Below are 11648 nucleotides of genomic sequence, written 5' to 3' on the forward strand. Positions count from 1 at the left end.
ACTAATTTGTTGGATTGGAGGGTCTAGTCTAATCATGGGTGAGAGAGGGGATGCATATAGGCAGACTCAAGGAATGTATGCAAAGAAGAGGACATGATCATAAATTAGTTGGGGATATAAAGGTGGATGGGGGAATGGTGTAGAAGGGTGAGATACACAAAATGAAAATAGTGGTTAGAAGTGTTGGGATATGGGAAGCATCGGCAGATAATTTCTATTTTAAACTAATACAACTTCAAAAAAGCATATGTAGACCTAACTTCACCATTGAACACAAACTACAAAATTAAGATTTATTTAAAAAGTAAATTCTTAGACAAAATGAAGATAGTTTGAATTCATTATACATGACAATACATAAATTTAATCAAAAGACAAAAGTAACACATTTCCGTTCCAAATGACAAATAACAGACATAAACAATAAAACTAAAACTTTATCATAAAAAAATCGAGTCATATCAATGTCAGATCAAGATTTCTCAATTCGATTAAATTAAAAGTCCAACCTTTTTCATCCTTAGAAGTCCATCTTACCTACCCCTCTTCCCATTACAAACCAAAGTTCTTTACAACTTTTTTTTGCCAGCATGCCTAGTTAGATTTTGAGTGTATTTATTTTCTATTATTATTCCTCAAAAGAAGTGCATGTGGCGTCTCCAACAAAAAGACAAATATAAAAAAAATTTAAAATTCGCAGAATAACATGATCCTTGACTGCTGCTGTGACGGCCAATAATATAAAGACTGAACACGAGTCCCGACTAAACTCAACCTCCATGAATATCCACTTGCAGTAAATTACGTATTTCAAGCAAATATCAATACAGATTCCTTGCTTTCTTTTGCCCAATCTCACGTGTGATGTGCAGATTCATTCCAGGGAGTTTGGACAGTGCTCCAGAGATCGTGGAGTGTATATACACCGTCCAGTACAAAACAGCTGACATGATTCTTTGGCCTGCTCGGACAATCCTTTTTCTAAACGCGATAATGATAGGGACATACATGCCCAGCTGCCCGAACAGTTTGTTCGACGGAAACCATGTAAAAATGTCAAGGCAGGGGGCATTCGATTGGGTGAAGCTGCACGCCCGTTAAGTCATGGCTTCTGCTTTTTGCAAGGATTTGGCCAAATCTTTACTGGAAAATGAAGGATACGGGAGGTAAATGTTTCGTTTAGAGTTACTCAAACCCTCCAGAGGGCTTTTCAATCTCTAACTTGTGTAAATCTGAGTGTCTTAAATGAATTTTAGAGCACATTTGAGAGGCATTGCTTTGTTGAAGAATTTCAGACGGGTACTAAATGCAAATCTGGAACTTTATTTTTGTAAATTTGTAATCTCTTTCTTGATCCATACAGTGTCAAGTTTTCTAGTTGTGTTGTTTCTGAAGCTTAATAGTTCTATTGTGTTCTTTTGTAAAACTACTGTTTCTCAGAACTGATATGTTTGCATTTGGTATTTGAGCTAAGGAACCTTTGAGAGGGATCCACGGTGCTATTTGTATTACTTACTGGAATAATTTCTTGGGGATGAACTTTGAGTACACCATACAGTTGTGAATATATGTCAAAAACACAGTATTTGCTTAGTTGCAGCTACACAAAACAGTCAAAACAATGGAAAGTAAGAGTGAATGGAAGCACAGTAGAAGTTGGCTGTAAAATGGCCGTCTTAATTAATGTAATCAACCATTGGGTCGGCTGGAGAAACCCTGAGTTCAAAATACAAGTGATTTTGTTATACAATTCAATGTTGTTGTGCAGCTTTTTGCGTCATAAAGTGCCATCTTTCTAAATTTCTTTATAGTAAAAGGATATGGGTTTTGGGAAGCCAATTTTATTTCTTGATTATGAGGACCACGGGGTTGTAACTATTAAAACAGTTATAAAATTAGTAGTTGAATCATTAGCCTCGTGATTTTTTTTCCCACACCGCACTATTCGTAATTGCTATTTGGCAGACAATGTCTTCTTGATCATTGCCTTCCTAGCAATTTTTTGAGGTTAGTACTTCTCTTCCAAGGCTAGATGCATGATCCACACCTAGCCGTAATATCCCTCCATATGCAAGCATACAATCCTAGAGCAGCAAATATCAGTCTAATCAAGTACGCTTGAGATTGCATGATCCAACTTGCATAGATCAATTTCACTCTATTACAACAAAACTTGCAGGTACTACTGCATTTCAAATTTTTGAATATCAATTTGTAAGTTTGAAATCCATATCTGCAGTTTGAGACTTCATCAATGATTTTAGTTGTTATCTGAACTGAAGAAATATTCCAACTAAATGTACTACAACATCAAATTCTGATTTCATTGTACGCTGGACGATCGACCTGTCGCATCTTTTATGCTTGGTAAATGGCTTTAATTGAATCATACTCATACAATTCAAAAAAGAAAAACAAGTTCTTCAAATACAATGAGGTACAGCTATCCAAAGTCCAGTATCTTCTTTCAACCTACTCCCCACATGCAACTTTTGCACCTAAAACTTTGGGCAACATATTATTTGTCACCAAGATTTAAGAGCATCAAGGCCTCTTTCTTTTTACTTTGGAATTCCCAATCTTATTCAAGGTCATATACCACCCATCCATCAATATGAGGCTGTTTGTTCTAACAACATCATCAAGTCTCCGTACTCTGGTAATCACTCTTCTTTTCCATATGTTGTTTAAACTTTGGAGGCTTAGGAAAAAAAAAAGGTGGTTAAGAGTGAAAGTTTTCTAGGTTTCTCTGTTTACAATAATGGGTTCTTATCAGGATACTTTCCGATAAAAATAAAATTTTGACAATGAAAACAAAAGAAATAGAATTGCCAATATAAAGACTAAATAGAAAAATGTCTCTGTAGCCTCTGTTTCTTTGGAGCAGTTTCTGTGTCATTGAAATTCAGCATTAGAGTTCAAATCTGGACGTTCTATCTCACAGCGCCCAAAACATTTTATGGGAAGCTATATGAATGCAAACTTAGAAAAGGTGAACTGCCTTTGAATTTCTGGAATTCCTGTAAAAACTTTACTACCTGGAACTCCTGTAAAAACATTGCTATCTGTTCAGACTTCCAGAATTTGTATGTGTTGCTATTTGAGTGCATTCTCAAGCCTGTCTAGAACATTTTATCATTTGATCTTGAATACAATCCTCATCTGTCCTCTACAGATCCATGAACCCTAGGCTCTGTTACACCACATCTATCTGTCCCTCAGACATCACTAAAATTCAAATCTCAGCCTTGAAATTTATATTAAAAAACCAATACCATAAAGGAAGAACATAATAGCAAAATAGAAGTTGTAAAGAGAAGTGAAGTTTTCTTGATTAACTGGATTTGAAGCAGTCAATTGTGTCTATTTTGTCAACTACCCATTACTCATTAGTATCATAATATCAACCAACTCATATATACCTTCTGCGGGTGGTGGTATTTATCCTAGTTTTCTCATTATGTGGTGTTGGCACCCGATTTTTTAGGTGTCTTGTGTTTTCTTTGTTTTTCTTCCATGTTAGAAAGCTTCAGTTATGTTCCCTATCTTGAGTGATTGTCTAAGGATGTTGATTCGAAGAACTTCCATCAAATATCCTCGGCAAAGTTAGTAGCTTCTATATTCCTCTTATACACTTCTCCACATCTATCTAATTCTCTCATCTGTGTTTTTATATTGCAAGTACAACTCACTTTCATCTCTGATACCTCAACATGTTACAATTTGAAATGAGATTGCCACTGGTCATGTACAAAGTTCACCTTAGTGCTCAGATTATGCCACGAAGCTCTCTGCAATTGTGGTCAGTTCAAACAATGATGCTCTGTTCTTTCTATCGGTTATAATATCTAGATTCCCTGGAAGTTTTACATGCTACTATATGACTCGACTCTTAGATGCTCTTCTACATTCTTCTTACTACTTTTATACTCTTTCCAACATCTGTTTTTTACGTTCTGCAGTACAAGTCAGTGCCATAGATGATACCTCAACGTGTTACAATTTGAAAAGACCTGACCACTGAGCATGTACAAGATTCGCCCAACTGCTCAGATTATGCCATGAAGATGTGTACAATTCTCGACAGTTCAAACATTGACACTTTATTCAATCTGTTATACGATATAGATTCCTTGGCAAAGTTGGTAGCTTCATGATGTACACGAGAGTTGTGGCACATCAGTGGAGATTCTTGTCTACAGCAATTCTCCCAGTAATGCCTCAATATCAAATTGTGCATGACAACCTCCTACCAACAAAATTTATAGCTCATATATGCAAGATTACACCCGATACCAATAAAAGTTCTGAAGCCTAAAAACATGAAAATTTTCATCCATAAAATAAAAGAAACAGTGGAATTTGAGGATAATCTTTGTTGTTCGAACCAGAAAATTGCATTTCTGAAATGAAGACACGTAATTCATCATACATGTCAATTTGTGCAATGTAATTGTAAATTTAACTTTTTTTCGAGAACCGGTCAATATAAAAGTATATGAGCTCACAAAAACAAAGAATTAATCATTATTCAATCATCAAATTCCAACCTTGAAGCAGTTTTCCGTCTGAGAATTCCAATGATAAATTCTCTCCAAAAATCAACCAAAATAGTGAAAATATTTGGTTTCTTGCAGTCTCTATGACTAAAAATCCACAAACACAGCATCCTTAAATGATTTTTGAGTTGATGGCTAGATGATTTCAAAGTGTATTACCAATTATACTTTTTTATTTCTAAGGGATTTAGCTCCGTTCCCTACGTTAACTCAAGTGGGAGTTCTTTCCTCTCATGAAGTTCTGCTGATTTGGTGGTGGCTCACATTGGTAATATGTAGTGGCACAAGCCTAAACATAGGTTTCTTTTAATGGTGTGGCCACTTTCTGCACTCAAGATGACCTTCTAAAAACTACATATTCTTTGTGCTCAAATCTCTTTTGAGGGTTCAAGGCAGTAATATTTCAAAACAATCTCTTTCAAATTATAAGCAAAAAACATTTCCTGAATGGGACAAACTAGGATGTACCAGTCCAACTAATGAGTCTTCTGTAAATTTTTTGTGCTCAAATCTCTTATGAGGGTTCAAGGCAGTAACATTTCAAACTATTCTCTTTCAAATCATAAGCAAAAACCATTTTCCCGAATGGGACAAAAACTAGGATGTGCAGTCCATTTAATTAATCTTTTGTAAATCTTACTTTGACAGGTTAAACAATGGGTAGAAGGCCAGCTTAAGTTATATTGATCATTTAACTGCCCTCTAGTTATGTTTGAAGACAGAGCCTGAACATCATATCTCAATACGGAGTCTAGATGAATTCCACACGGGGAGATTCGCTCCAATCTAATTTTTCAATGGTGGATGACATAAACACTGATGAAGTATATAATATCCTTCCTGTGAACAATGTGCTAGCAGAACACTCTGCATTGCAGTTACCTGAAGTTCGAGCAGCCATTACTGCATTGAAATGTTCAAGGGAACTTCAAAGGCCCCCATATGCACGATGGAATGAAAAAATGGATATACTTGATTGGCTGGGTGCCTTGTTTGGTTTCCAACAGGACAATGTCCGCAATCAACGAGAGCATATTATTCTTCTCTTGGCGAATAGACAACTACAACTGCCTTCCACGGATGACATGAGTAACATGCTCAATCCAAGCGTCATTCGAAGTCTGAGAAAGAAGATTCTAAAAAACTATTACAGTTGGTGTGCATATCTGGGCCGAAAACCTTATGTTCAAATAAAAGACCATATGAGCCGTGAACTAAAAGAACAGAATGAATTGCTCTACACATCTCTGTATCTTCTTATTTGGGGTGAGGCTGCTAATTTAAGATTTTTACCTGAGTGCTTGTGCTACATTTTCCACCATATGGCCTTGGAGCTGAATAGGTTCCGAAATGATCAGCAAGAGTTGCCTGCTTATATTGGGGAAGACGCCTTCCTGAATAAGGTGGTTAAACCACTGTATCTTAGTGTGAAAGCTGAAGCTGACGCCAGTCGCGGGGGCAAGGCTCCTCATTCAGCCTGGAGAAATTATGATGACATCAATGAGTATTTTTGGAGCATCAGGTGCTTCAAGGATCTGGGATGGCCTCTCAAGGAGAATAGTAAATTTTTGGCATCACCTGCTGTGGTTCAGAAGTATCCTGATTGGGATATCCAACAATTTAAGAGGATGTGGCATAAAGAGAAGGTGGGAAAGACAGGATTTGTAGAGCAACGTTCTTTTTGGAACATTTTCCGCAGTTTTGACCGAATGTGGGTGATGTACATTCTTTTTCTTCAGGCTTCTATTATTGTGGCAAATAAGGGTTCTGGAATTCCTTGGAAAGAATTGAAAGAAAGAGACACACAAGTGCAGGTCTTGAGTATCTTTATCACATGGGCAGGCCTTCGGCTTTGGCAGTCATTGCTTGATGCTGGCATGCAGTACAGTTTGGTGTCAAAAGAAACTCCATTAATTGGAATAAGGATGGTACTAAAGACCGTTGTTGCTTTAGTATGGACCATTGTCTTCTCTGTGTTTTACGGTCGCATATGGGGTCAAAGGAATCATGATTTAGGATGGTCAGATGAGGCAAATAGAAGATTGGTAATATACTTAAAAACTGCCCTGGTATTCATAATTCCTGAGCTTCTGGCATTGCTTCTATTTATTCTTCCTTGGGTTAGAAATTATATGGAGAAAAGCAACTGGAGAATTTTTCATTTATTGACTTGGTGGTTTGAAACCAGACTGTTTGTAGCGCGAGGTCTTCGAGAGGGTGTTGTTCAAAATTTTTTTTATACTCTGTTTTGGGTAGCTTTGTTGCTTGCAAAGTTCTTTTTCAGCTACTTTGTCCAAATAAAACCCATGGTAAAGCCAACAAAGGTAATATTGAAAATTCACAACATTCCATACAAGTGGCATGAGCTATTTAAGAATACAAACCAATTTTGTGTTGTGGTGCTGTGGACACCAGTGATCCTAGTTTACTTTATGGATACCCAGATATGGTACTCAATTTTCACATCATTGGTTGGAGCCTTGGTGGGTTTGTTTTCTCATCTTGGCGAGATACGGAATATTAAGCAATTGAGGCTTCGGTTTCAATTCTTTGCCAGTGCAATCCAGTTTAATTTAATTCCAGAAGTACTCCTCCCTGAATTTGATGGAACTCTGATAGCTAAAGTAAGGGATCTTATCAGACGTATCCAATTGAGATATGGGTTGGGTGTTCACAAAAAAATTGAGTCTACTAACCAGCTTGAAGCAGGGAGGTTTGCCATTATATGGAATGAAATTGTGAGGACTCTTAGGACAGAGGATATCTTAAGTGACTCAGAGGTGGAATTATTGGAGACGCCTCCAAGATCTTGGGATGTAAGTGTTATTCGGTGGCCATGTTTACTGCTCTGTAATGAACTATTGCATGCCTTAAGTCAGGCTAGTGCATTTGAGGGTGAAGACAAGGCATTATGGTTGAAGATATGTACCAATGAATACCGTCGTTGTGCAGTGATAGAAGCATATGACAGCTTCAAACATTTGCTCAAGAAAATCGTCAATAACCATAGCGAAGAGTACTCCATCATTGCCAACATTTTTCAAGAAATTGATACATCACTTAGTCAGGGAAAATTTTCAGAGAAATACAGAATGACTGAACTACCTGAAATACACTTGAAATCAATGTCACTTGTCAATATTCTTTTAACAAAACCATCTCAAAAGGACCAGCAAAAGGTGGTTAATGCGTTGCAAAATCTTTATGATATTGTGGTAAGGGATTTTCCGAAAGAAAGGCGGACTACTGTACAACTTAGGGAAGCTGGGCTGGTTGCAAAAAGTACTGACCATGAGCTGTTATTTGAGGATACCATAGAATTGCCCGATGTAGAAGATGAACATTTCTATCATCAATTAAGACGGCTGCAAACAATCTTGACTACAAGGGATTCAATGCCTCATGTTCCCAAAAATCTGGAGGCAAGGCGCAGGATTGCTTTCTTCAGCAATTCTCTCTTTATGAACATGCCCCGTGCTGTGCCAGTTGAAAAGATGATGGCATTCAGCGTCTTGACTCCCTACTATGATGAGGATGTTATGTACAGCAGAGAACAACTTCGTACAGAAAATGAAGATGGCGTGTCAATCATATTTTATCTCCAGAGGATATATCCCGATGAATGGTCAAATTTCATGGAGAGGATGCACCGTGAGGGAATGACAGATCCTGATGATATCTGGACAGCTAAAAAGGTAATGGAACTCCGGTTATGGGCTTCTTATAGAGGACAGACATTGGCTCGTACAGTGAGAGGGATGATGTACTATTACAAGGCTCTCAAAATGTTGGCTTTTCTTGATTCAGCATCAGAGATTGAGATTCTAAAAAGATTTCAACAACTTGTTGCCACAGCGTCAAGGCCCATGGATGGCGTGGATGAGAATACGAGTTTGCCTTCTCAGTGGCACCCTAACAGTGAAAGGAGTGGTGCAGATGCTTGTGCCCTTTTGAAATTTACTTATGTTGTTACTTGTCAGATTTATGGTGCCCAAAAGGCAAGGCAGGATAATCGTGCTAAAGATATCTTGTATTTGATGAAGAACCATGAGGCTCTTCGAATAGCTTATTTTGATGAGGTCAAAACTGGAAGAGAAACTACGCAATATTATTCAGTTCTGGTCAAGTATGACTCAGCACTGCAACGGGAGGTGGAGATCTACAGGGTGATGTTACCTGGGCCACTGAAAATCGGGGAAGGGAAACCAGAAAATCAAAATCATGCTCTGATTTTCACGAGAGGTGATGCTTTGCAGACAATTGATATGAATCAAGAAAACTATTTTGAAGAGGCACTCAAAATGCGAAACTTGTTACAGGAGTTCACAAACTACTATGGCATCCGAAAGCCTTCTATACTGGGCGTCAGAGAAAATGTGTTCACAGGATCAGTTTCTTCACTTGCTTGGTTCATGTCGTCTCAAGAAACGAACTTTGTTACCCTTGGCCAGCGTGTACTTGCAAATCCTTTGAAGATTAGGATGCACTATGGCCACCCGGATGTTTTTGATCGCTTGTGGTTCTTAACTCGTGGAGGCATGAGTAAGGCTTCGAAGGTTATAAACATTAGCGAGGATATATTTGCAGGCTTTAATTGCACTCTGCGCGGAGGTACTGTGACTCATCATGAATACATTCAGGTAGGCAAGGGACGTGATGTTGGTCTAAACCAGATTTCCATGTTTGAAGCTAAGGTTGCCAGTGGCAATGGTGAGCAAGTGCTGAGTAGGGATGTCTACAGGCTTGGTCATCGCCTTGATTTTTTTCGGATGCTTTCCTTCTACAATTCAACGGTTGGATACTACTTTAACACCATGCTAGTGGTTGTAACAGTCTATGCATTTCTTTGGGGTCGTGTTTATATGATCTTCAGTGGATTAGAGCAAGCGCTTATAAACGTGGCAAATGCTACAGACAATGCAGCACTTGGAGCAGTCATCAACCAGCAATTCCTCATACAGCTTGGTATCTTCACAGCTCTTCCAATGATAATAGAAAATACAATAGAGCATGGATTCCTTTCAGCCGTTTGGGATGCTTTTACCATGCAATTGCAGCTAGCATCAGTGTTCTACACTTTTTCAATGGGTACTCGCACCCACTTCTTTGGCAGGACAATACTTCATGGTGGTGCAAAGTACAGGGCAACAGGGCGAGGCTTTGTTGTAGAGCACAAGAGTTTTGCAGAAAACTACAGGCTTTACTCGCGAAGCCATTTTATAAAAGCGATTGAGCTGGGTGTCTTGTTGATAGTATTTGCTTCATACAGTGCTCTTAGGACCAAAACATTTACTTATATCCTACTGACCCTCTCAAGTTGGTTTATGGTCTTCTCATGGATCATGGCGCCCTTTATATTTAACCCATCAGGGTTCGATTGGTTGAAAACAGTCTACGACCTAGATGATTTTATGAACTGGTTATGGTACAAAGGAGGAATTTTAACCAAGGCAGAGGAGAGCTGGGAAGTTTGGTGGAATGAAGAACAGGACCATCTGCGCACCACAGGTGTCTGGGGAAAGGCATTGGAGTTGCTGCTGAATCTTAGGTTTTTTATTTTCCAGTATGGAATTGTGTATCAGCTGGCCATTGCAAATGAGAGTAAGAGCATTCTGGTATACTTCTTGTCATGGATATATGTAGTGGTGGTACTGGCCATATATCTGGTGATTACATATGCACAAAACAAGTATGGGGCAACGAAACATATCTACTACCGGATCATTCAGGCGTCTATGGTGGGTTTAAGCACGCTGATCATTGGGCTGCTGCTGGGGTGCACCAAATTGGAAGCCATTGATTTGGCCACAAGCATGCTTGCATTGATGCCCACCGGGTGGGGTCTGATCTGCATTGCCCAAGTTCTTCGCCCTCTCCTCCTGCCCTCCATGGTCTGGGAAACTGTCATCACTCTTGCTCGCTTCTATGACCTCACCTTCGCCTTCATTGTCATCTCTCCCGTTGCTCTGCTTGCTTGGCTGCCTGGTTTTCAGTCCATGCAAACCCGAATCCTCTTCAACGAGGCCTTCAGCCGCGGCCTCCAAATTTCCCGCATTCTCGTTGGCAAGAAAACCCACTCCATGTAAGAAACCATTTCTTCATGTACATTACAATGTGAGAAACCCATTTTTCCTTTCTTTGCCAGAATATTAGGAATCCTTGTAAATTTGCAGACTGCTCGTGTCGAGGCCTGTCTTTGCCACCAAATCTTTAGTCTTTCTGTTAAATTGTTCCCGCATTTTGTATTCAATAGTTGCTGTTGTAAAAGTTGAACTGAGGGACTTTAAGGGTCCTCCATCCATTCAGACGAGTCCACATACCTTGAATACACATTTAGGAGGAAGTCATTTTAGTCAGATTGAAGATTATTTATCTAAAATATAAATCTAATAAATTATTGAAAACTTGCTGAAAAAGTTGATAGATAATTTTTTAATTTGTTAACAAGATTGTTTTATTATTAACTAAATTAAATTAAAATATTGTTTGTGCTAGGTAATATTATTGTATTTATTCTATGAATTCTTAATTCTTAATCGATTGTTTTTTATCAATTTGAAATATTTTTTTATTTCTTAATAAAATGATTTATTTAAAATCAGAAAAATTTAAGGAATTTTCTAAGAGCTAGATTTTCATAAAAGTGGATGTTTTTCTTTAAAAGATTGTAAATATAACGTTAGTTGTTTAGTTATTTAGTGCAGTTGTACTTTAATTTGTCTAAGATTTATTTGGAGATTATCATAATGCTTTTGATAATGATTTTAATACTTGATTTTTGGAATCAAAATTATAATCATGTGTGAGTTGACACTAGATGGGATTGCTTGTCTTTTGTTTTTGATAAAAAATAATTTTGTTATTATTTTACCATGTTTTTTGTAGGCAAAAATTCAAAGACTCATACTTATATTAATTATTAGTTTTAATACTGTCCATCATGGCCTACCCAACCAACTAAGACACACTTAGTACTTGTCTCAAACAACTATATGATTTAGCAGCCATTTCAACCCATGTACCATATATCATATTCAATTCCTATATAGAAGCTATAACTTGACCCATAAAACCTTACACCATATAACA

At 37.9% G+C, this 11648-nt stretch overlaps 1 non-coding gene and 1 pseudogene across 3 annotated transcripts; both read left to right on the forward strand.

Moving 5' to 3' along the window:
* Window positions 1-778: 778 nt before the first annotated feature.
* Window positions 779-10963, forward strand: LOC149567556 (callose synthase 11 pseudogene; annotated as a pseudogene). Of its 2 annotated transcripts, none has more exons than XR_016362438.1 (2): window positions 779-1166; window positions 5208-10963. The product of XR_016362438.1 is annotated as a callose synthase 11 pseudogene, transcript variant X1 (transcript). The 2 variants fall into 2 exon arrangements; XR_016362439.1 differs by lacking the exon at window positions 779-1166 and adding an exon at window positions 1181-1299.
* LOC149567557 (small nucleolar RNA J33) lies at window positions 8307-8386 on the forward strand. The gene has a single exon (XR_016363172.1). It is a non-coding gene; the product is annotated as a small nucleolar RNA J33 (small nucleolar RNA).
* Window positions 10964-11648: the final 685 nt, after the last annotated feature.

The sequence above is a fragment of the Cupressus sempervirens genome, chromosome 3 (genome assembly GCF_028749045.1).
Source record: "Cupressus sempervirens isolate cs-2001-9-10 chromosome 3, ASM2874904v1, whole genome shotgun sequence".
Lineage (NCBI taxonomy): Eukaryota > Viridiplantae > Streptophyta > Pinopsida > Cupressales > Cupressaceae > Cupressus > Cupressus sempervirens.